The sequence below is a fragment of the Balaenoptera ricei genome, chromosome 6, assembly GCF_028023285.1.
Source record: "Balaenoptera ricei isolate mBalRic1 chromosome 6, mBalRic1.hap2, whole genome shotgun sequence".
In the NCBI taxonomy this organism is placed as follows: Eukaryota; Metazoa; Chordata; class Mammalia; order Artiodactyla; family Balaenopteridae; genus Balaenoptera; species Balaenoptera ricei.
The window spans coordinates 34,151,623-34,174,632 of NC_082644.1; the positions used below are offsets into that span (position 1 = coordinate 34,151,623).

A 23,010-nucleotide genomic window follows, 5' to 3' on the forward strand; every position below is an offset into this window, starting at 1 on the left:
CCACTAGACCACCAGGGACCAGTGGCCAGTGACAAGGCCCTGGTCCATCAGCTGTGTAGAAATGAACTTCCACATAGAGACAGAAGTAGTGAAACAAGTAAAGTGTTTATTAGTAGGAAAAAGAATAAATGTGGATAGACACACAGGTGGGCTCAGAGAGAGAGTTGTGCCCTCGTGGCAGTTTAAATCACTTATATGGGCATTTCTTCCAGATTTCCTTTGGCCAATCATCTTGTCTTGCCTGGTTCTGAGTCCATATTTGATATATCTCAGAGTCCTCCCATGTGTGCACGCATATCTCTTAGCCGAGATGGATTCTAGCGAAGAGGCCTATGGGTAGGTTTACATCACCTAGTATGGGGTGGTGCACCCTCCCTTTTTGACCTTCAAGGGGCCTTTCTGTGCATGTATAGTCAGGAAGGTCTCCTTGACTTCAAGAATGAGGAATATGTGGAATGAGGGATATGTGGTCTTAGCTTCTCCTCCTCTTCATCTTGGAGTATGTGTCCACCAGGGACAACTCCAGCTGTTTAGCCTGGGGCCTATCTATCTCCCACTCAGAATATTACTCAGCCATTAAAAAGAATGAAATGATGCCATTTGCAGCAACATGGATGGACCTGGAGATTATACTAAGTGAAGTAAATCAGACGAAGAAGGACAAATATCATATGATATCACTTATAGGTGAAATCTTAAAAAATGATACAAATGAACTTATTTACCAAACAGAAACACTTACAGACTTAGTTAACAAACTTATGGTTACCAAGGAGAAAGCGTGGGAGGGGGAGGGATAGATTGGGAGTTTGGGATTGATATGTACACAGTACTATATTTAAAATAGATAACTAACAAGGACCTACTGTATAGCACAGGGAACTCTGCTCAATACTCTGTAATAACCTAAATGGGAAAAAAAATTTGAAAAAGAATAGATACTTGTATATATATATATAACTGAATCACTTTGCTGTACACCTGAAACGAACACATCATTTTTAATCAACTATATTCCAATATAAAATAAAAATAAAATAAAAACAAATCCCATTAATTATAAAGCTCTTTCTTAAAAAAACAGGTGGCTTCCCCCTCAAGTTTCTGTATGAATCTTTTTTATGTGGCCTAAGGCATCAATTCAAGCACAGAATAACCCTGGCCAATAAACTGAAGTTGACCTGAATGCCTTCCAGCTGAGACACTGTCAAAACCATCAGGGGACATATAAAAAAAAGTATAATCACTAAGGGCACAGTTCAACTATTACTGCACCCCAAGCAGAACACACAGTAAGTCCCACAGGTTAACAGAAGTCTGACTCGGTGCCCAGCCCTGGGATTTCTAGTTCAGGTGGAAAATTCTAGTGTGAGTCCTTGGTTTTAGAGGGACTGCAAGGAGATGATGGCTTCCAGTTTTGCATGAAAAGTGAGGAGTTGAGGCCACCCATACTGTCCCATTGCCAGCACTGCTGTGAGTGATCAAGTTTCAGTAGTTGGTCTGAATTCAGAACTTTCTCAGCAGCTTGGAAAGTATGCAGGAGGAGTTTTCCTTCTGGAAGAGGGGAAGGTTTCCTGGAATGGTTTTGAAAACCAAAGATCATTAATGTGCCACTCCCTGAGCCCCCCAATCCCTCCATGCCTTCCAGATACTACTGGGGTTTTGTTTTCTCTACCACTGTTGCAAAATCAGTGTGTCCTTTTTAATCATTATAACTTTACATTTTTTAAATCATTCCCTGCACTTAACCAGACATTTCATCAGGAAGAGTTGTATGCAAGGGGAATAAAAGTATTTTCATAGAGAAACATTTTTATACAGCTTAACTAGAAAGACATGTTATGTTCAGGAACGAGTCAAGAGAAAATCTTGAATTTTAAAAAATTTAAAAGTGGGTTTTCACGACCTGCACCTAGAAAAAAATTAATCCCTGTTGGGGGTAGCTGCACTTGATGATCAACTTGCTTTACTAAAGTATGTATATCAGGAGAAGGACAAGGAAAGTTGGGTCAGTTTATCAGTCTCTTGTTGCAAACTGCAGCTAATCCAGAAAGGCAAATATAATCGTCAACAACAGTGAGCCACCCCTGAGAGGGGGTCAAGAGTCCACTCAGCCAGGAATGGGCAGAGCATTCACAGTCCTCCCCAGACTTGTAGTTTGAGGCAAAAATCACAGGTTAGGAATACAATTATTTTGTGTGTTGGTAATATAGCCTGATTTCAGATGGTCCATTAGAGAACAAGCTCTGTCATGTGAACATTTGTGTGTGACCCAGGCGGCCCAGCCAGCGTCCATGATGTTTTCAGCGTCGGTGGCCCCACACAGGCGTTTCCTGAAGCTACAGTGATAACACGGTCTGAGTTTTGTCTGCTTTAGTCCACCAGACTTTGTGCTGTGGCTGAAATAGCCCACAGCTGATAGTATCAGGTTTCAGCTTAGAGTCAGGTTCAGGCAATTAAAATCAGTGAGGCAGAATTCCAGGAAAAAAACAGCGGCTTTGGCCCTGCACAGCCAGCAAGAGTGTTCTAAGTCCAAGTGACAAGCCAGGCTTTCCTAAACCCTGTTAATCTTGTTATTCTTAGAGTCCAAGTTGACCCATTCAAAAATATGCACAGAAGGCAGAAAATTATCAGCCTCTATCACAGGTCTGATTTTACAAGAACTCATTAATAACTAAAATTGCTTTTTAAAATTCCCGAAGTGTCTACTTAGAGATTGCCTATTATTTCATATTGTTTCACTTTTTTCAAAGGCTCTAATAGGGATAAATTGAGGCAAATGTCATGGGCAGTCAAGATGGCAGAGTAGGAGGATGAGGAGTTTGCATCTCCTCACAACTAGGGCACCCACCAGATGCCGTTGGGGGACCTCAACACCCAAGGGGATGGAAGGAACCCCTGAAGGACTGGGTAGGATGTGGGGGGGGAGTGAGGGGGGAGGAAAAGTGGAGGTGGGATGGGACTGGGGCCCCTGAGGGGTTCCCACATCTGGAGAGGCCCACTAACTGTGAGGGGATCAACAGGAATGGGGAGAGACCCTCAGGGGTTCAGAGGATCAGAGGGGAATGTGGCTAGTGTTTCCCTCACCCATTCAGCCCCACGGATCGTGCTGGGGTCCTGGGCCTGGTCCTCCGCCCTCCGAGGACCCCTCTGGCCGTGTGGGTCCTGGGGGTGTGGGAGAGAGCAGGGGAGGAAGAGTAGAGGCGAATGGGGATGAAGCCTTGGGGATCATAGGATTGGGGGGGACGTGGCTAGCGTTTCCCCCACCCACTCGGGTCCTAGCAATCCCTGGTCAGGGAACTAGATCTCACATGCATGCTGCAACTAAAGAGTTTGCATGCCACAACTAAGGAACCCACAGGCTGCAACTAAAGGGCCCACCAGCCACAACTAAGGTGAACACATGCCACAACTAAGGAGCACAAGTGTCGCAACTAAGGAGCCAGTGAGCTGCTCCTAAGACCCGGTGCAACCAAAATAAATAAATAAAATTGATAAAATTAATAATTAAAAAAAAGACTAGAGAGTGGGTCACTTAAGGCAGAAATCTGATTTAAAAAAAAAAAATCTTCCAACAAACAAAAGTCCAGGACCAGATGGCGTCACAGGTAAATTCTATCAAACATTCAGTGAAGAGCTAACACCTATCCTTCACAAACTCTTCCAAAAAACTGCAGAGGGAGAAACACTCCCAAATATGTTCCATGAGTCCACCTTCACCCAGATACCAAAACCAGACAAAGATATCACAAAAAAGAAAATTACAGACCAATATCACTGATGAACATAGACACAAAAATCCTGAACAAAATACTAGCAAAGAGAATCCAACAACACATTAAAAGGATCATACACCATGACCAAGTTGGATTTATGCCAGGGATGCAGGGATTCTTCAATATATACAAATCAATCAATGTGATACACCATATTAACAACTTAAAGAATAAAAACCATATGATCATCTCAGTAGATGCAGAAAAAGCTTTCGACAAAATTCAACATCCATTCACAACAATAACTTTCCAAAAAATGGTCATAGAGGGAACCTATCTCAACACAATAAAGGACATATACAAGAAATCCACAGCAAACATCATTCTCAATGGTGAAAAACTGAAAGCATTTCCACTAAGATCAGGAACAAGACAAGGATGTCCACTCTCGCCACTCTTATTCAACAGTTTTGGAAGTCCTAGCCACAACAATCAGAGAGGAAAAAGAAATAAATGAATCTAAATCGGAAAAGAAGTAAAACTGTCACTGTTTGCAGATAACATGATACTATACACAGAAAATCCTAAAGATGCCACCAGAAAACTACTAGAGCTAGTCAATGAATTTGGTAAAGTTGTAGGATGCAAAATTAATGCACAGAAATCACTTGCATTTGTATACACTAACAATGAAACATCACAAAGGGAAATTAAGGAAACAATCCCATTTACCATCACAACAAAAAGAATAAAATATCTAGGAATAAACCTACCTAAGGAGGAAAAATATCTGCACTCAGAAAACTATAAAACACTGATGAAAGAAATCAAAGATGACACAAACAGATGGAGAAATATACAATGTTCGTGGACTGGAAGAATCAGTATTGTGAAAATGACTATACTACCCAAAGCAATCTACAGATTCAATGCAATCCCTGTCAAATTACCAATGGCATTCTTCACAGAATTAGAACAAAAAAATTTACAATTTGTATGAAAACACAAAAGACCCTGAATAGCCAAAGCAATCTTAAGAAAGAAAAATGGAGCTGTAGGAATCAGGCTCCCTGACTTCAAACTATACTACAAAGCCACAGTAATCAAGACAGTATGGTACTGGCACAAAACCAGAAATATAGATCAATGGTAAAGGATAGGAAGCCCAGAGATTAACCCATGCACCTACGGTCACCTAATCTATGACAAAGGAGGCAAGGATATACAGTGGAGAAAAGACAGCCTCTTCAATAAATGGTGCTGGGAAAACTGGACAGCTACATGTAAAAGAATGACAATAGAATGCTAACTAACACCATACATAAAAATAAACTCAAAATGGATGAAAGACCTAAAGGTAAGGCCAGACACTATAAAACTCTTAGAGGAAAACATAGGCAGAACACTCCCTGACATAAATTGCAGCAAGATCTTTTTTGACCCACCTCTAAGAGTAATGAAAATAAAAACAAAACTAAACAAATGGGACCTAATTAAACTTAAAATCTTTTGCACAGCAAAGGAAACCATAAACAAAATGAAAAGGCAACCCTCAGAATGGGAGAAAATATTTGCAAATGAAGCAAGCCTCAAGGGATTAATCTCCAAAATACATAAACAGCAGCTCAATTTCAAAAAAACAAACAACCCATTCAAAAAATGGGCATTTCTCCAAAGAAGACATACAGATGGGCAAGAGGCACATGAAAATATGCTCAACATCACTAATTATTAGAGAAATGCAAATCAGAATTACAATGAGGTATCACCTCACACGGGTCAGAATGGCCCTCATCAAAAAATCTACAAACAATAAAGGCTGGAAAGGGTGTGGAGAAAAAGGAATCCTCTTACATTGTTGTTGGGAATGTAAATTGATACAGCCACTATGGAGAACAGTATGCAGGTTCCTTAAAAAACTAAAAATAAAACTACCATATGACCCAGCAATCCCACTACTGGGCATATACCCTGAGAAAACCATAATTCAAAAAGACACATGTACCCCAGTATTCATTGCAGCATTATTTACAATAGCCAGGTCATGGAAACAACTTAAATGTCCATCAACAAACAAAACTATAAAGAAATGTGGTACATATATACAATGGAATATTACTCGGCAAACAAAAAGGAACAAAAGTGGGTCATTTGTAGAGATGTGGATGGATCTAGAGTCTGTCATACAGAGTGAAATATGTCAGAAAGAAACAACAAATATCATGTATTAACACATATATGTGGAATCTAGAAAAATGGTACCGAAGAACCTATTTCCAGGGCAGGAATAGAGATGCAGATGTAGAGAATGGACACGTGGACACAGTGCGGGAAGGGGAGGGTGGGGCGAATTGTGAGATTAGGATTGATATATATACACTACCATGTGTAAACTATATAGCTAGTGGGAACCTGCTATAAAGCACAGGAAGCTCAGCTAGGTGCTCTGTGATGACCTAGATGGGTGGGATGGGTGGGGGTGGGAAAAAATCCAAGAGGGAGGGGATATATGTATACATACAGCTGATTCACTTCGTTGTACAGCAGAAACTGACACAACATTCTAATTTACTATACACCAATAAAAAAATAAAATTATAAAAATGAAATAAAAATAAATCTCTAGTCAAAACATTAAGTAAATGTCATCACTTATAGAAACCTATTTTTTTTTTTTAATACTCAAAGACTTTACATTTCAATCCACCCACTAGCAGCAAAAAGAAAATTATATACCATCTTAGGGTTTTGCTTTTTTGGGGTTTTTTTGGCTTTCCTAATCAGAAAATTATTTCTGAAATTATGAACTTAAACATAGAATATTTTACATAAGTTTTCTATCATAGCCTAAGTCATAAAGTCATTTTTTAAATTACTTTTCCTCTCATTGTAAATTTACTCAAATCTCTAGCAGCAAGTTTAGCATTTACAGGGTTAACCTTACAGCTGACAGGTAATGCCCAGAACTGGTGGGTGGGTGAGGTGATGTTGAAGCAGCATCTGAAGTGGGTTTTTTCCCTTTTTTTTTTTCCTTCTGGTTTATCTAAAGCCCTGAAACTTGATTTAATTTTTTATAGGTGTTGACTTAAAAAATGCACAACCTAAAAGTGGAGAATTATGTTTTATTTGGCAGACATACTGAGGAGTTAAGCCCAGGAGATAGCCTCTCATATAGCTCTGAGGACTATTCCAAAGAAGTAAGGGAGGAACCAGGATATATAGGAGTTTTCCAAAAACAAATCAGGTAGTTGAACATCAAAAGGTTTCTGCTAATTAAGGAAGAAACAAACATCTCAAGTTATTGAATTTAGCACTTTTCCATTGTAAAATAAAATCCATATTTTATGGCAAGGCAAGAAAAATTTAAACATCAAAAATTTTCTCTGCCCTTTGGCCTTCTCTCTCCCTTCTACTGTGCATTGTGTATCTGCATTATGCATCAACCAAACCTCCCCCACTGGCAGAAATACCTGCTTAACCACAAAGAGCAACATTCTCCGAGTACCAACAAGCCAGCTCCTTAAATGATAACATTCCTTCTTGATCTTGTAAGGGATCATGAAGGCCCATCACTTTGTTCTTGCAGATCTGGATTGTGTAAACTGTCAATAATACGTCATCTAATGTACAGCCCTCTGTCTCAAAAAGTTTATATAACTGTGTTTTGACTTCTAACAGGTGGAACAGTTCTCAGAGCCTTCTGAGAAGCTGTTCCCAGGTTATAATCCTCAATTTAGCTCAAGCAAAATTTTCCATCTTTCTTAGATCAACTAAGTAATTTTTCATTGACATGCATGATGCAGCTGGCAGGATATGAAAGATACCTACCAAAGGATACCTGGAGTCTACCCAGAACCTATGCTCTGTACCAAGTATTGGCCCACTGAACCCCACTGGCTGCTTGGTACTCCTCAGGTGTTCTGGTGAGTTCTCCTGATATCCAGATCTCATTGTTCAAGTGATGATCCTGAAAATTTTATTCAAGCTGTTTCACTTAAGACTTGGGCACCAGTGCATTTCCTAGGCAGGATCTAGGGGGTCTGGCAAGAGGTCCAGGGAAACATAGGTGGCTGGGTTTTTGTTCAGTTTGGCTTAAACTTTTTAAAAATAGTTTATTTTCCCTATAGTTCAATTTTTTAATTATTATTATTATTTTATTTATTTTTGGCTGTGTTGGGTCTTCGTTGCTACACACAGGCTTTCTCTAGTTGCGGCGAGGCGGGGGCTACTCTTCGTTGCAGTGCGTGGGCTTCTCATTGCAGTGGCTTCTCTTGTTGCGGAGCACAGGCTCTAGGTGCGCAGGCTTCATTAGTTGTGGCATGCAGGCTCAGTAGTTGTGGCTCATGGGCTCTAGAGCACAGGCTCAGTAGTTGTGGCGCATGGGCTTAGTTGCTCCGCAGCATGTGGGATCTTCTCAGACCAGGGTTCAAACCCGTGTCCCCTTCATTGGCAGGCAGATTCTTAACCACTGCACCACCGGAAATTCCCTTAAATTTTTTCTTAAATGAGTTGATATATGGTCTGAACAAAGCTTTTGCTAGTGAAATGAGAGACTGAATTATGTAGCTCTGAAGAATAAGGGAAACCCACTGTAACCATTAAGTAAATACTGCTCATCCAGGGGGGTGGGACAGAGGCTGGTACCTAGCTCTCGTGAGCATGCAAGGTGATTTTAGACTGTCCCATGAAGAAACCAAGACATGTAAGAGAGTCAAACCGACCCAAAGGTAACCCCTTGGGAAGCTAGACTCAGAAGCAGCACACATTCCATCTGCCATGCTGTCCTCAGGAAGTTGTTCAGATCATATCTTATATCTGAATTAGTGTTCCAAGTTAATAATAGGAAATTATGCCTCAAAGGCCAAACAGCTCCCAGATGGACAGCCACCTATGGGAGTACCAGCTCGGTTCGGTTTATGTATACTTGCATGTACTTAACTGAGAACTAAAAGAAATTGAGCCCTGAAATGGGGCTCTTTTGGCACTCCCAAATTGAATTCTAAGCATGCAGCTAAGGCCAGCCGTCTTCTGGATCTGTACCTACAGGGTCTACTGGAAACAACAGTGGTAAGAGTTTTTCGACTTTCTAAAGTTAGATTAGCAGGAGTAAATATTTGTAGGGTTAGCTGCTTGGATCCTTTGAACTGGAGAAACTTCTAAATTAAAATTTAGAAGAGCAAAATTTTAAAGAGCTCTCATTTTAAACTATTGCACCTATTTGAATTGGTACACAGAAGCCCCAAAAACCTTCAAAATTCCAAAACAGCCTCATTGAAAGATTTGTTGTAGAAGGCTAATGAAAGATTAATGATTTAAAAGGTACCTAAAACTTTAGCTACTCCTCCCATCTATCCCTCTTTATTTCAGTACTCATTCTAGTAAGACACTATAAAAGGGTTACATTTAGAAATGGAACCACCTGAGGCTGTAGGCAAGCCTCTTCAGAGCAAAGGCTGAACTGAGGGCCATAGTTAAAAAATTTCTTAAACCCAGGGAGAATCCTCAAAATTGTTTATAAATGGATTACCAAGATGAGAGACCACTACTCTGACTAAACTGACTATGGCTGATATTCAGAGCCTGATAGGAATTTTCTTTGAAGGGGAGGCTTCTCCCCTAAACAAAATGAGGGAAAGTAAAACATTCCAACATAGGTAAATTTGTATGTCAGTCCTTTGATATCATTGAGGTGTCCACCCTATTCTTTGAGGAAAAACCAACTGTTCTTGTTTACAAATCTGGTCTTTATAGGATTAGAGGTGTGGTTCCAGAAATAATTCAAAGCCCACCAATCCTTTTACCACTCCCCAAACCTCCCCTATTTATCTCAAGAGGCGTGTAAGTATTGAAAAAAAAAAAATAGCCTTAAGGGAACAAAGTCAAGAGAGGAGGAACTTGCCTTTCTCCTCCTATGCCTTTGAGACGTAAATGCTCTACCTGATCTCCAGGAAGACTTATCCCTGTCATCTTTATAAAATGCAAATTTCAGGAAAGTGGGTAGGTAATTTGGAACTTGACTTGTCACGGACAAATAGAAATCTTAAGTGTCTTCTCCATAAATATTAGCCATCTAGACAAGTGACCTTGACTTGTTCCATCTGACAGAGACCCAATCTGAATCCAACCTCTTTTGTAACTGACGTGTTTTTATTACTGTACCTGTTTCATGGCTGAGATTTTGGAATGGGAACTATGAGGTCTCTGTGTCTGTGTGTTTGTGCATATCTGTATATATGTGTTGTAGGTGTGTGGTATTGCCAGAATTAATTTATAAAAGAGTTCTATTTAATTGTCTTAAAGGAAATTAAGTGCCTATATAGATACTCAGAAGTAGAAAAGAAACTGGTCAGAATGAATTTCAGGTTCATGTGATCTGGGAAATATTTAGTATTGAATTAATACCAGAGTATTAAAGTTAGTTTAAGCTTGTTGATTTAGTTAATACAGACATATATTTAGAGTCATCAACATTAAATACTTTTATTGTACCTAGATTTACTAGAAATAAAATAAGAAAGACCTTATTCCTGTTACAAAGTTTGTCAACAAAAAGTAATGATATGATGAAATTTTAAGTAAATAACGTAGAGCTAAATGAGATAAGAGCTTTTATGTAAACTTTAGGAATAATGGTGTTTCGGGGATCTCTATCTAAAATAGTCTCTCCAAAATGGAAATAAAAACAAAAATAAACAAATGGGACCTAATGAAACTTCAAAGCTTTTGCACAGCAAAGGAAACCATAAACAAGACAAAAAGACAACCCTCAGAATGGGAGAAAATATTTGCAAATGAAGCAACTGACAAAGGATTAATCTCCAAAATATACAAGCAGGTCATGCGGCTCAATATCAAAAAAAACAAACAACTCAATCCAAAAATGGGCAGAAGACCTAAATAGACATTTCTCCAAAGAAAATATACAGGTTGCCAACAAACAAGGATGAAAGGATGCTCAACATCACTAATCATTAGAAAAATGCAAATCAAAACCACAATGAGGTATCACTTCACACCAGGCAGAATGGCCATTATCAAAAAATCTACAAACAATAAATGCTGGAGAGGGTGTGGAGAAAAGGGAACACTCTTGCACTGTTGGTGGGAATGTAAATTGATACAGCCACTATGGAGAACAGTATGGAGGGTCCTTAAAAAACTAAAAATAGAGCTACAGTATGACCCAGCAATCCCACTACTGGACATATACCCTGAGAAAACCATAATTCAAAAAGAGACATGATTTGTGGACAAAGACATATAGACAGGTGCAAAAATAAATCCTCTTTTGCAACCCAGAACTCATTGTTCAGTATGAGTTTTGATACAGATAAGAAGGAACATGATACGTAAAAGAAAGTCAAGTGATGGGGGTGTATTGATAAACATAAAGATTGCTTCCAGGACTACAGGGCTGATAATTTCCCTCATATCTTAAGCTTTTAAATTATCAGCTGTATTGATTTAGTACTCTAATTTTAATGTTGACATGAAACAAAGATGGCTTCTTTCTTAAGGCTTTTATCTTGAACACAGTGTCTGGATAATTTAAAAAGAGGGTGTCAAATTCAGAACCAGGCAGATCCATCGCCTGACCCTAAACATGGTCTTAAAGTAAATCGCTTGAGGAAATTGGATCCCAAAGATTACAGGTGGGGAATTTTGAAGTGTGTCCATATTTCATTGGAGATCAAAGAAGCCTAACTAAAAGAATTGTGGGCTGACTCACAGGATAACTTCTTTTTGAAAGGGCTATTTTATCTTGAAGATTATGAGTTTGGAAGAACTAAGGTGATTGGCAGTGGAAAGAATCAGAACATGTGAAATTCCTTAAAAATTTATTGACTTTGTGTTACACATGATTAAAAAAAACCCTTTACACTTTGAAAAAAAAAAAGAGAGAGACATGTACCCCAATGTTCACTGCAGCACTATTTACAATAGCCAGGACATGGAAGCAACCTAAGTGTCCATCAACAGATGAATGGATAAAGAATATGTGGCACATATATACATATATAAAATGGAATATTACTCAGCCATAAAAAGCAATGAAGTTGAGTTATTTGTAGTGATGTGGTTGAACCTAGAGTCTGTCATACAGAGTGAAGTAAGTCAGAAAGAGAAAAACAAATACTGCATGCTAACACATATATATGGAATCTAAAAAAAAAAGTTCTGATGAACCTAGGCAGGACAAGAATAAAAACACAGACGTAGAGAATGGACTTGAAGACACGGGGAGGGGGAAGGGTAAGCTGGGACAAAGTGAGAGAGTAGCATTGACATGTATATACTACCAAATGTAAAATAGCTAGCTAGTGGGAAGCAGCTGCATAGCACAGGGAGATCAGCTCGGTGCTTTGTGACCACCTAGAAGGGTGGGATAGGGAGGGTGGGAGGGAGGTGCAAAAGGAAGGGGATATGGGGATATATGTATACACATAGCTGATTCACTTTGTTTTACAGCAGAAACTAACACAACATTGTAAAGCAATTATACTCCAGTAAAGATGTTAATAAAATAAAATAAAATAAAATAAAATAAAATAAAATAAAAAGTCTCTCCAGATTTTGGTAACTTGAAACTTTAAAGTTATGCTAAATTAACTTAAATAATGGGAATCCATTGAATATTTAGATCATTTCCAAATAAAATACTGGAATGTTAATTGCTAAACATAATTTTGTCTTATGAGAAACTAAAGATGTTTGTGTTTATTAGACACATGTCTTGTACTATATTGAGGAAAGAAAATCTATGAGAAGGTGTATGTTTCTAAAGGTTATAAAATATATTTGTAAGTGCCAATCAGAAAATGTTGGTATGACAGTTTACAATTACTTGCTTCTAGGTTTTTGCTATAAACTAGGTTTTAAGGTTAAGAAGTATAATATATGTAACCAAAGCTACTAAAATAATAAGGGAAATATTTGAGTATACAAGGAAAGTAAGAGGTTTTTTTTTGGGAAAAAAAAAGGTGTGAAGATTGGAAATACTTTTTATTAAGGGAAAGAAGGTAATTTTGTCCTAGAGCTGGTTGTTTCTGACTGGAAAAGAAAATATGGACAGAATAATATGGATACTGAAAGTTTTGGAAGGTTTGTGGATAAAGGAACACTGAGAAAGTTTTTGTGCATGGTCAGGATTCACTAAGATAAGATTGAATTAATTAAGAAAATGAATTTTAAAGGTAAAGTGGTACAATACCTGAATTTAATTTCCTCTCTAAAAGGACAAAGTTTTCTTAAAATATTGAACTGCTTTTGGTAATAGATTGCATAAGTTTCTTTGCATTTAAGTGACGTATTACAACATTTAAGATCTTTTATTGTCACTTTGGTTAAGTGAATGCGTATTGTCTCTCTGTGACCTACGATCCCATTTGACCAGGTATTTTGAACATTTTTTGATATTTTGGACAATCTTCCCAAAGATCAAATTCTAAATGAATTTGTTTGACCTCTAGCTAACTTTGAGGTTTTTCCAAAGGGTCCCTGGAATACCTCAAAATATTTGTCTTCTCTCCATCTCAGAGAGTAATATTAAACTAATTAGGCTTATTTGGTATGTTAAATTACATGGGAAGCATTATCAAATGAGTAGTGATAAGCCTCCTTAGGCTGTATCATATGGGTAAATGTTATTAATATAGATACTCTAGAAATTATATGGAACTTCTAAAAATATGATATGTCTTGGTAAAATATTATTAGTCATAATTCTACTAATTATCTTAAATTGTTGCATGTCACAGCAGTAATTTGTTTGTCAATTGCATTGTAATGAGATCTTTAACCTTGCATTTTTAAAGTCTTTTGTCATTTATAACACAGTTATTATTGTACTCTGGTGCTTTTTAAAAAATGCTTCATCTTCAAGGAAATTCATAGAAAGGACTTTTTAACAAGTACAGGTTTCTGATAACTTTTAGATCATACCACTGACCTGGATAAGAAATTAAAGAATTCTTATGGAAAACCTGATGGCTCATAAAACTGTAACAGAAGGTTAAGATCAGGGATTAGTCACGTAGGGACCGAGTGAAGCAATGAGTATGGTTATAATTTGGAGTTTTGTCTGAAATAGTGCTGGTTTCTAATCTGTGTTTTCCAGATATAAGGAAACCTTTAAATTATACCTCTGTAAGTAGAATTGAAACATTTGTCTTTTCTCTCTACCAGATTTCTCCAGAATTTGGAAACTCTTATTGGAAATTATTGGAAACTAAGACTCACTTCCCAGGTAGCTTGTTGTAAAATTTAGTTATTAAAAGGACAATATAAGTTTGTTTCTGAAGCTTATCACTGTAATCTATCTTTGGATGAAGATCAGATTTGTCATGACCTAACCAGGAGATTATGAATAATGGAAAATATATCAGATAAAGGACTCTTTACAGTCATGTTGGAAGGGGCTATATCAGATACTGTTAACAAATCCTTGTGCTGCAAAACTTAAAGGAGTAAGTTCTTGGATTTATATATCTCACCATATCAGTCCTCCTCTCCTGAATGAACTGCAACTCCTGTTTCTGACACCCAGCTTTGACTAAGACCAACACTACCAGATCAGGACAAGAAGAAGATTACATCTAAGGTAGACAGGCGACCCACGATGCTGGACCAGGCCTGTATACTGATTACTTTGACAATTGCTCACACTTTTGCTTATGAACCAAATGTATTTCTTGGGCTCAATCATTTTCAAGTTTCAAAAAAAATCAGTCCAATTGCTGGGTTTGTGGCCAATTACCTGTGTTCAGTACTCTCAGGTTGTCTTGGTGGATTTCTCCTCTCTGAGGCTCTAATTGGATGGCCCTTAGAAATTTTATTTTAAAAGAAAGAAACTCTAGCACCATGCAAGCTAATGTTACCACCAATATCACTAAGTGAGAGCTTCTTACCTGGCCAATTAATGATGCATATTCTGAACCTGGCCATAAACACTCCTTTTCACTAGATGTTGAACACTGGGTAGCTCCTAATAGAACCCAATGGATTTATGGAACAGATTTATGACCATGGCTCTCCCAGTTTGGTTAAGAAGTTGTACAATTGATTTCCCTTGGGCCCAAGGTCAGTTATGGGTAACCCTGGAAAAAGCCCCTACCAATATGCCTTTAAAGCAGGCATGTTGGGCTCAATCAGTTTTCCAATGATATGACCATTTGATCTTGATATTTGTTCTTTCACTTGGAATAGAAAATATTATTACTCACATAGAGGCTTTAACAAAATTCAATTCAGCAAGTTTTGAATGATAATGATCAAGCCATTAGCTTGCTCAATTCAGAAGTCTCAAGATGAGAAAAGCAGTCCTACAGGATCACATGACCCTCAATATTTTAACCCCTTCTTAAGGGGGAACTTGTGCTGTAATACATACTGAATGCTGCATCTTCAAATGTGACATCTTATGACACATGAAGAGTAAAATTTCTGCTCTGAACAATCCTTTTCCCAGTTTAGGGGAAATATTAGGAAAATGGTTTTATTCAGGAGGATCTTGGCTTAAATCTTTGCTAATGACATTGTTGGTTCTACTGAGAATTTTAATTATAGTTTGTGGAAATTATAAGGTGATAATTTCTTGCCTTTCATGCTGTGTGTCACCTACTCGTACTAAGATAATGATGTCTAAATGACTTGAAACTATAAATCACATCTTTAGTTCTCTATAAAATCATGGACATACACAATGCACATGTGAGGAAAATTGGCTTAAGTCTTACTGGACAACCTAGAATTGACTGTCAGTCCTTGCAAAACATTCTGCTAGTATAACTCCCCCAAAACAAGAGAACCAGTCTATTAGGACCCAGCACTGTGGGACATGATGGACCCAGGACAGGCAAGCAACCAGCCTGGCATCAAAGGACCAAATATTTGATCACCTAGTGCTTTCTATCAAAAGATTAATGATCAAAGGGGAGAAATTGTGAAATAAAATTCATATTTTATGACAAGGTAAGAAAAATTTAAACATGAAAATTTTTTTCTGCCCTTTGGCCTTCTCTCTCCCTTCTACTGTGCATTGTGTATCTGCATTATGCATCAACCAAACCTCCCCCATTGGCAGAAATACCCACTCAATCACAAAGAGCAACATTCTCCTAGTATCGACAAGCCAGCTCTTTAAATGATAACATTCTTTCTTGATCTTGTAAGCGGTCACGATGACTCATCACTTTGATCTTACAGACCTGGATTGTGTAAACTGTCAATAATATGTCATCTAATGTACAGCCCTCTGTCTCATAAAACTTATATAACTATGTTTTAACTTCTAAGATGTGGAACAGTTCTCGGAGCTTTCTGAGATGCTGTTCCCAGGTTATAATCCTGAATTTGGCTTCTTTCTTCAATCAACTGATCGATTTTTAATTGACACCATGTATGTGAAGATGCAAGAGTCTGGCTTAATAAAACTATTCTTTTGATATGCACCTCAACTATCTAGGGCGAGTATCCTGTTTTCTCCATCCTGAATCCCCTCAGGTTGCACCACTGGGGGCGGCTACAGTGGCTGATGTCTTGATGGCTGCAACATCCTTTGTTTACTAATATGGCAGGTGGCATTATTTGTCCACATAGGACAGAGCAACACAAACTTTTAACAATTTGAGCTCACCTTTGGGAATGTTCAGACCCTTTCTCCTCCCACCTGGAGGAAAGAACAAAAACCAAAGGCAACACCTAGGCTGTATTTTTTATTTTGTTTTTTGTTCTTGTTTTTTAGCCCTATTGAAAGGTTTTACCAATTTATCCTTCAACTAGCAGTATCTGAAAGAGTACAATCTTGTAGGCAAGTGCTCCTTAAGAGGTTTGAGACTTTGCTGTGCACAGTTGTGAATTTGACTCTACATTGTTTTGTATTTATATTTTTTTAGAAACTGTGGTAAAATATATATAACATAAAAGTTGCCATTTAAACCATTTTTAAGTGTACAATTCAGTGGTGTTAACTACATTCACAATGTTGTACAACCCTCACCACTATCTCTTTGTAAAACTTTTTCATTATACTGAAAAACTCTGCACCCATTAAGCAGTAACTCCTCATCCTTTCTCTCCCTCCAGCTCCTGGTAACCTCAGTCTATGTTCTGTCTCTCTAATTTTCCCATTGTAGACATTTCATAAAAGTGGAATCCTGCAATATGTGACTGTTTGTGTCTAGCTTAGCAAGTGTTTTCAGGTACATCTATGTTGTAGCATGTATCAGAACTTCATTCCTTTTTAAGGGTGAAAAATAGTTCATTATATTTTATATACCACATTTTGTTTGTCCATCCTTCTGTTGATGGACATTTGGGTTGCTTCCACATTTTGCTTATTGTAAATTATGCTGCTATGAACATCTGTGTAAAAGTATCTCACTCACTGCTTTCAGTTCTTTTGGGTATATAACTAAGTGGAATTTCTGGGTCCCTAACACTGTTCTCAGATGCAATGATTCACTAGACCTACTCACAGGTTATAAAAGTTATTATACTCATGGTTACTGTTTATTACAATAAAGGATACAAAGGAAAGTCAGCAAAGGGAAGTCAGCAGAGGGAAAAGGCACATGGGCAGGTGGGGGAGTCTGGAGGAATCCAGGCACAGCTTCCAAGAGTTCTCTCCAAGTGAAGTTGCAGGAGGTTTAATTCCTCCTGTAAAGATGTGTGACAATATGTGCAATGTGTTGCCAAACAGCATGGCTCATTAGAGAGCTATGGACTGAATGTTTGTATCCCCCCAGAATTTGTATGTGGAAATATTAATCCCCAATATGATGGTATTTGGAGATGGGACCATTGGGAGGTAATTAGGTCTTGAGGGTGGAGCCCTCATGCTGGGATTAGAGCCCTTATAAAAGAGACATGAGAGAGTTTGCTTCCTCTCTCTTCTCTACACCATGTGAGGATACAATGGGAAGATGGCCATCTTCCCAAACCAAAAGGCAAGAGCACACCAGACACAAGATCTGCTGGCACCTTGATCTTGGACTTTCCAACCTGTTGAACTGTGATAAATAAATGTTTGTTGTTTAAGCCACCCAGTCTAAATTTGTTATATTAGCCCAAACCAACTAAGAAAGTGTACAAGATTTTTATTGTGGGCTGGTCACCTAGGCACCCTCTGCCTAACATGTACCAAAATTCCAGACTCTTAGAAGGAAAGCACGTGTTGAACATAAACCTTTGTTTTCACAAATAGTTTAGGCAACCTTATCAATTTGGGAAATGGTGGGAACACTCAAAATCTGTTTCCAGATGCCAGCAAAGGGCCAATTTTGCAAGAAAGTATTTCTGAATATGACCATCTCAAGCTTGCTGTATTAATTCTTTTTTACACTGTCACCCTCCTAACATTCAGTGGATACCTACAGTAGACCTAAATAGCCTTTGATGGAATAGATACAGGAGAACTTTGATGAGAAAAATACTTGTACATTGCAAAAAGTGGGGAAAATACGCATAAAAATTTTTTAAACAACCATTTGTCATATAGACGTGCATATTTAATATTTGGACATAATTTATCACAATTTCTTCTTATAATCATCTTTATATAGAAAAAATATATACCATTAAATGAATTTTCAATTGTCAGTATATCAAAAGCATTCTCCTATATAGGCAAAAACTTTTTATAAAGAGAGAGACTTTATTTTTTAGAGCAGTTTAAGGTTGACAAAAAAATTGAGCAGAAGGTATAGAGAGTTCCCATATATTCTCTATCTCCATACATGACTAGCCTTCCCCACTATCAACATCCTGCACCAGAGTATACATTTGTTACAAACCATGGACCTATATTGACATATCATTATCACCCAAAGTTCATAGCTTACATCAGAGTTCACTCTTGATGTTACACATTCTATGGGTTTTGAAAAATGTATAACGACATGTATCTACAATTGTAGTGTCAAACAGAATAGTTTCACTACCCTAAAATTCCTCTGTGCCCTGCCTATTCAACCCTCACCTCCCCCTATCCACTGGCAATCACTGGTCTTTTTACTGTCTCCAAAGTTTTGCCTTTTCCAGAATGTAATATAGTTGGAATTATACACTTATGTAGCCCTTTCAAGTGGGTTTTTCTTTCACATACCTATATGCATTCAAGGTTCCTCCATGTCTTTTCATGACTTGATAGCTCATTTCTTTGTAGCACTGAATAATAAATATTCCATTGTCTGGATATACAACAGTTTATCCATTTGCCTACTGAAGGATATCTTGGTTGCTTCCAAGTTTTGGCAATTATGAATAAAACTGCCATAAGCATCTGTGTGCAGGTTTTTGTGTGGACATAAGTTTTCAACTTCTTTGAGTAAATATCAAGGAGTGAAATTGCCAGATTGTGTGGTAAGAGTATGTTTAGTTTTGTTAGAAACTGCAAACTGTCTTCCAAAGTAGCTGAACAATTTTGCACTCCCACCAGCAATGAATGAGGTTCCTATTGCTCCACATCTTCACCAGAATTTGGTGTTGTCAGTGTTCTGAGTTTTGTTCATTCTAATAGTTGTATAGTGGTATCTCATTGTTGCTTTAATTTACATTTCCCTAATAACGTACAATGTGGAGCATCTTTTCATATGCTTATTGACCATCTGCATGTCTTTGGTGAGTGATCTGTTAAGATCTTTGGCCCATTTTTACATTGGGTTGTTTGTTTTCTTATTGTTAGGTTCTTTGCAGATTTTGGATAACAAACTTTTATCAGATATGTCTATTGAAAATATTTTCTCCCAGTCTGCGGTTTGTCTTCTCATTCCCTTGACAGTGTCTTACACAGAGAAGAAGTTTTTAATTTTAATAAAGTCCATATTATCAATTATTTCTTCCATGTACTGGACCTTTGGTGTGTAAAAAAGCTCTTTTTAAACATAATTTTAACATCTAAAAAATATTCTGTCATGTTAATCTGACAAAGTTTACTAAAAGTTTCCTATCTCTAGATTATTTCTTAATTTTTTTCTACTTAGAAGTACTTGAGAACCACTTTTAAGTACTAGGGATTTTTAAATTGAGTTATAATTAATATACCATAAAATTCACCCTTTTAAGGTATACAATTCAGTAGTTTTATTATATTCACAAAATTGTGGACTTTCACTACTGTATAATTCCAGAACATTTTTATCTCCTTGAAAAGAAACTCAATACCTGTTAGCTGTCACACCCCACTCCCACCCCCAGCCCTTGGCAACCACTAGCCTACTTTCTGTCTCTATGGATTTGCCTATTCTGGACATTTCATGTAAATTGAATTATACAATATTTGGCTCTTTGTGTTCTTTCACTTGGAATAATGTTTCTATGACCCATTTTGATTTAATTTTTGTGTAACAGGTGAAGTACATGTCAAAGTTAGGGGTTTTTTTTAGTGGGGAGGATATCTATGTCTAGTTGTTCCAGCACCATTTGTTAAAAAGAGTATCCTTTCTCTATTAAAATGCTTTTGCATCATTACCAAAAATCAGTTCACAGTATTCATTTGGGCCTATTTCTGGGCTCTTTAGTGTATTTTGTTGCACTATGTGTCTATCCTTTCACCAATCACATTGATTACCGTAGCTTAACAGAATTCTTGAAATGAATGATATAAGCCCTCAACTTTGTTTTGGCTGTCTTTTGACATTCCATATAAATTTTAGAATTCACTTGTCAATATCTACAAAACAAAATCTGGTATTTTGTTTAGAATTATACTGAAATTTATATAAATTTGGGTAAATTGACATTTTAACAATATTGAGTCTTCCAATCCATGAACATGGTATTTTTTTCCATGAACAAATTTTTTTAAATGTATAAAGTAACTTTTTTGATGCCATTGTAAATTGTACTTTTTAAAAACTTCAAATTCCAATTGTCTATTGCTGTTCTATATGAATAGAATAGACTTTTGTATGTGTACCTTATATCATCCTACCTTCATAAACAAACTCATTAGTTCTAGAAGCTGTTTTGTAGGGATTTGTTTAGATTTTCTCTATATACAATCATGCTGTTTGCAAATAAAGAGAGCTTTTTTTCTTTCTAATCTGTATGAACTTTCTTTCTTTCTTTCTTTCTTCCTTCCTTCCTCCCTCTCTCACTCCCTCCTTTCCTTCCTTCCTTCCTTTCTTTCTAACCTTATTATTACTAGCCAGAGCTTCCAGCACAATGATGAGTAAGAGTTTCTTGCCTTTTTACTAATCTTATGGGATTATGATATTAGATGTAGATTTTTATAAGATTGGGTTAAGTTTGCATATTCCTAGTTTGCTGAGAGTTTTTATCATGAATGAATATTGAATTGCTTTTTTATCTATTGAGATAATCATATTCTTTTGGTGAATTACAGTAACTGATTTTCAAATGTAAAATCGGCCTTGAATTCTCCAGATGAATCCCACTTGGTCATCATGAATTATCCTTTTAAATATTTCTGGATTTCATTTGCTAATATTTCTGAGGATTGTTGTATATATTCACAAGGGATTTTGGTCTTTAGTTTCATTTTCATGTAACATCTATGTCTGATTTTGTTATTAGGATAATGCTGACCTCCTCAAATGAATAAAATACATAACCACACAAAAGAGGATCACATAGCAATAAAATAAACTACTAAACACATAACAGTATTGATAAATCTCAATAAGAGGAAGCGAAAGAAGTCAGACACAGGAGAAGAGTACAACTCTTTGATTCTACTTATATGAAATTCTAGGAAAAACAAGTCTAATCTAGAGGGACAGAAAACAGATCAGTGGTTGCCTGGGGGTAGGGAAACACGGAACCTTTTAGGGTGATGGAAAGGTCTAAATTTAGATTGTGGTGGTGATTACACAGCTGTATAAATATTTAAAACTCATTAAAGTGTATGATAAATGTATACAACTTATGGTATATAAATTATACCTCAATTGATTTACAAAATGATATAGGTGAGTTTCAGTATTTCATTTTGTGATGAGACAGAATTCATTGTAAATTTACCAAATTCCTTGTTGACCTCACTTGGGTATTTATTCCCTGCTCCCTGTCCATGTGTGATCTTGGGCAAGTCACATCTCACTCATAAACCTAATTTCCTCCTCTGAGAAAGGGTAGATAATGATTATTATTAGCCACAGTTCTTCTAGGGAATATTTCCTAAAGTAATTTATGTTAGTCACTTAAAACAATGACTGGCACAAAGTAAGTTATCAGAAAGTAATAACTATTATCATTATCTATTTTATTAGTACTACTAAAAATCAAAGTAATGGTCTGTATTCCTTAAAGGAGCTTAAAGAAAGATAATCGTTCATAATAAAACAAGAGAGTAAGTTAGGGCTTAAGGAGATATTCTCAATATGACAACTGTGTGGGAGGTCCTCGTGCCATGGGGACATCAGTTTTTTGAGAGTACTATTTATCTGATGATACCCAACTCCTGAAATCTTGAAACCTCAGGCCTTACGTGCTCCTGTATGTTCAGTTCCCAGGAAACTGATTTTCACAAGGCAATAGACGCTCCCGTCCCATAGGGAATTTCTCCTTTGGAAGCTTTTAGAAACCAAAGGGAGCCTGGTGGACCATCATCCCTGGGTTCTCTGTGGGTAATCCAGAATAATGGTTAAACACCAGATTTTAAAATATTTTAGAGTGAAAACACACTTGAGGATAGTGCTTATATCAATCATATACACATATCCTAAATGCCCCAAGTTGTCATGGAGGTAATTTTATTTGTTTTCTCTGATTCCTTTTAACCTAGCTTTCTTGGCCAGTGGAATGACATTATAGTGCCCTTCGTGGCAAAGGAAAATTCAGTGATTAGCAGCTGCTCTGGCTCAGACTCATTGTCAAAACTTGTGAGATTTCACAACTGTAACAGTCCCTCCTCCACCCCTTTGTTCAGGACTAAAAGGAGGCTTGGCTGTAGGTAAGAGCAAATCCAGGCTTTGGCCATGCAGGGTCTCTTGTCCCAGGACCAGATGCCCAGGCTCAGGGACAATGAGCTGGGTCGGGAGATAGAAGTCTGTGGCTGGGACATCACTCCAGATGGGCGCCGAGGAGCAGGGGTGGGTGGAAGCAAGGGCTCTGTCCTCTCCTTTCCCCTTCCAGGGCCCCTCAGTCCCACATGGGCAGCGTGTGCTCCTCTGTGGCTAGCTGGGAGGTGGAAGAGAGGAAGAACCTCCAGAGGTGGCAGAAGAGAGAAAGAAGGTGATGTCTATGCCCATCACTGCTCCAAGTAGGCCACTGGGTGGAAAAAGACACTCAAGAAGCTTTAGAAAAATAAAATCAACTTGCATGTTATTCACTG

General features: G+C 37.5%; 1 non-coding gene across 1 annotated transcript; it reads left to right on the top strand.

Moving 5' to 3' along the window:
• Positions 1 to 10,950: 10,950 nt before the first annotated feature.
• Positions 10,951 to 11,061, top strand: LOC132368291 (small nucleolar RNA SNORA40). Its single transcript, XR_009504030.1, has one exon. It is a non-coding gene; the product is annotated as a small nucleolar RNA SNORA40 (small nucleolar RNA).
• The last annotated feature ends 11,949 nt before the right edge of the window (positions 11,062 to 23,010 follow it).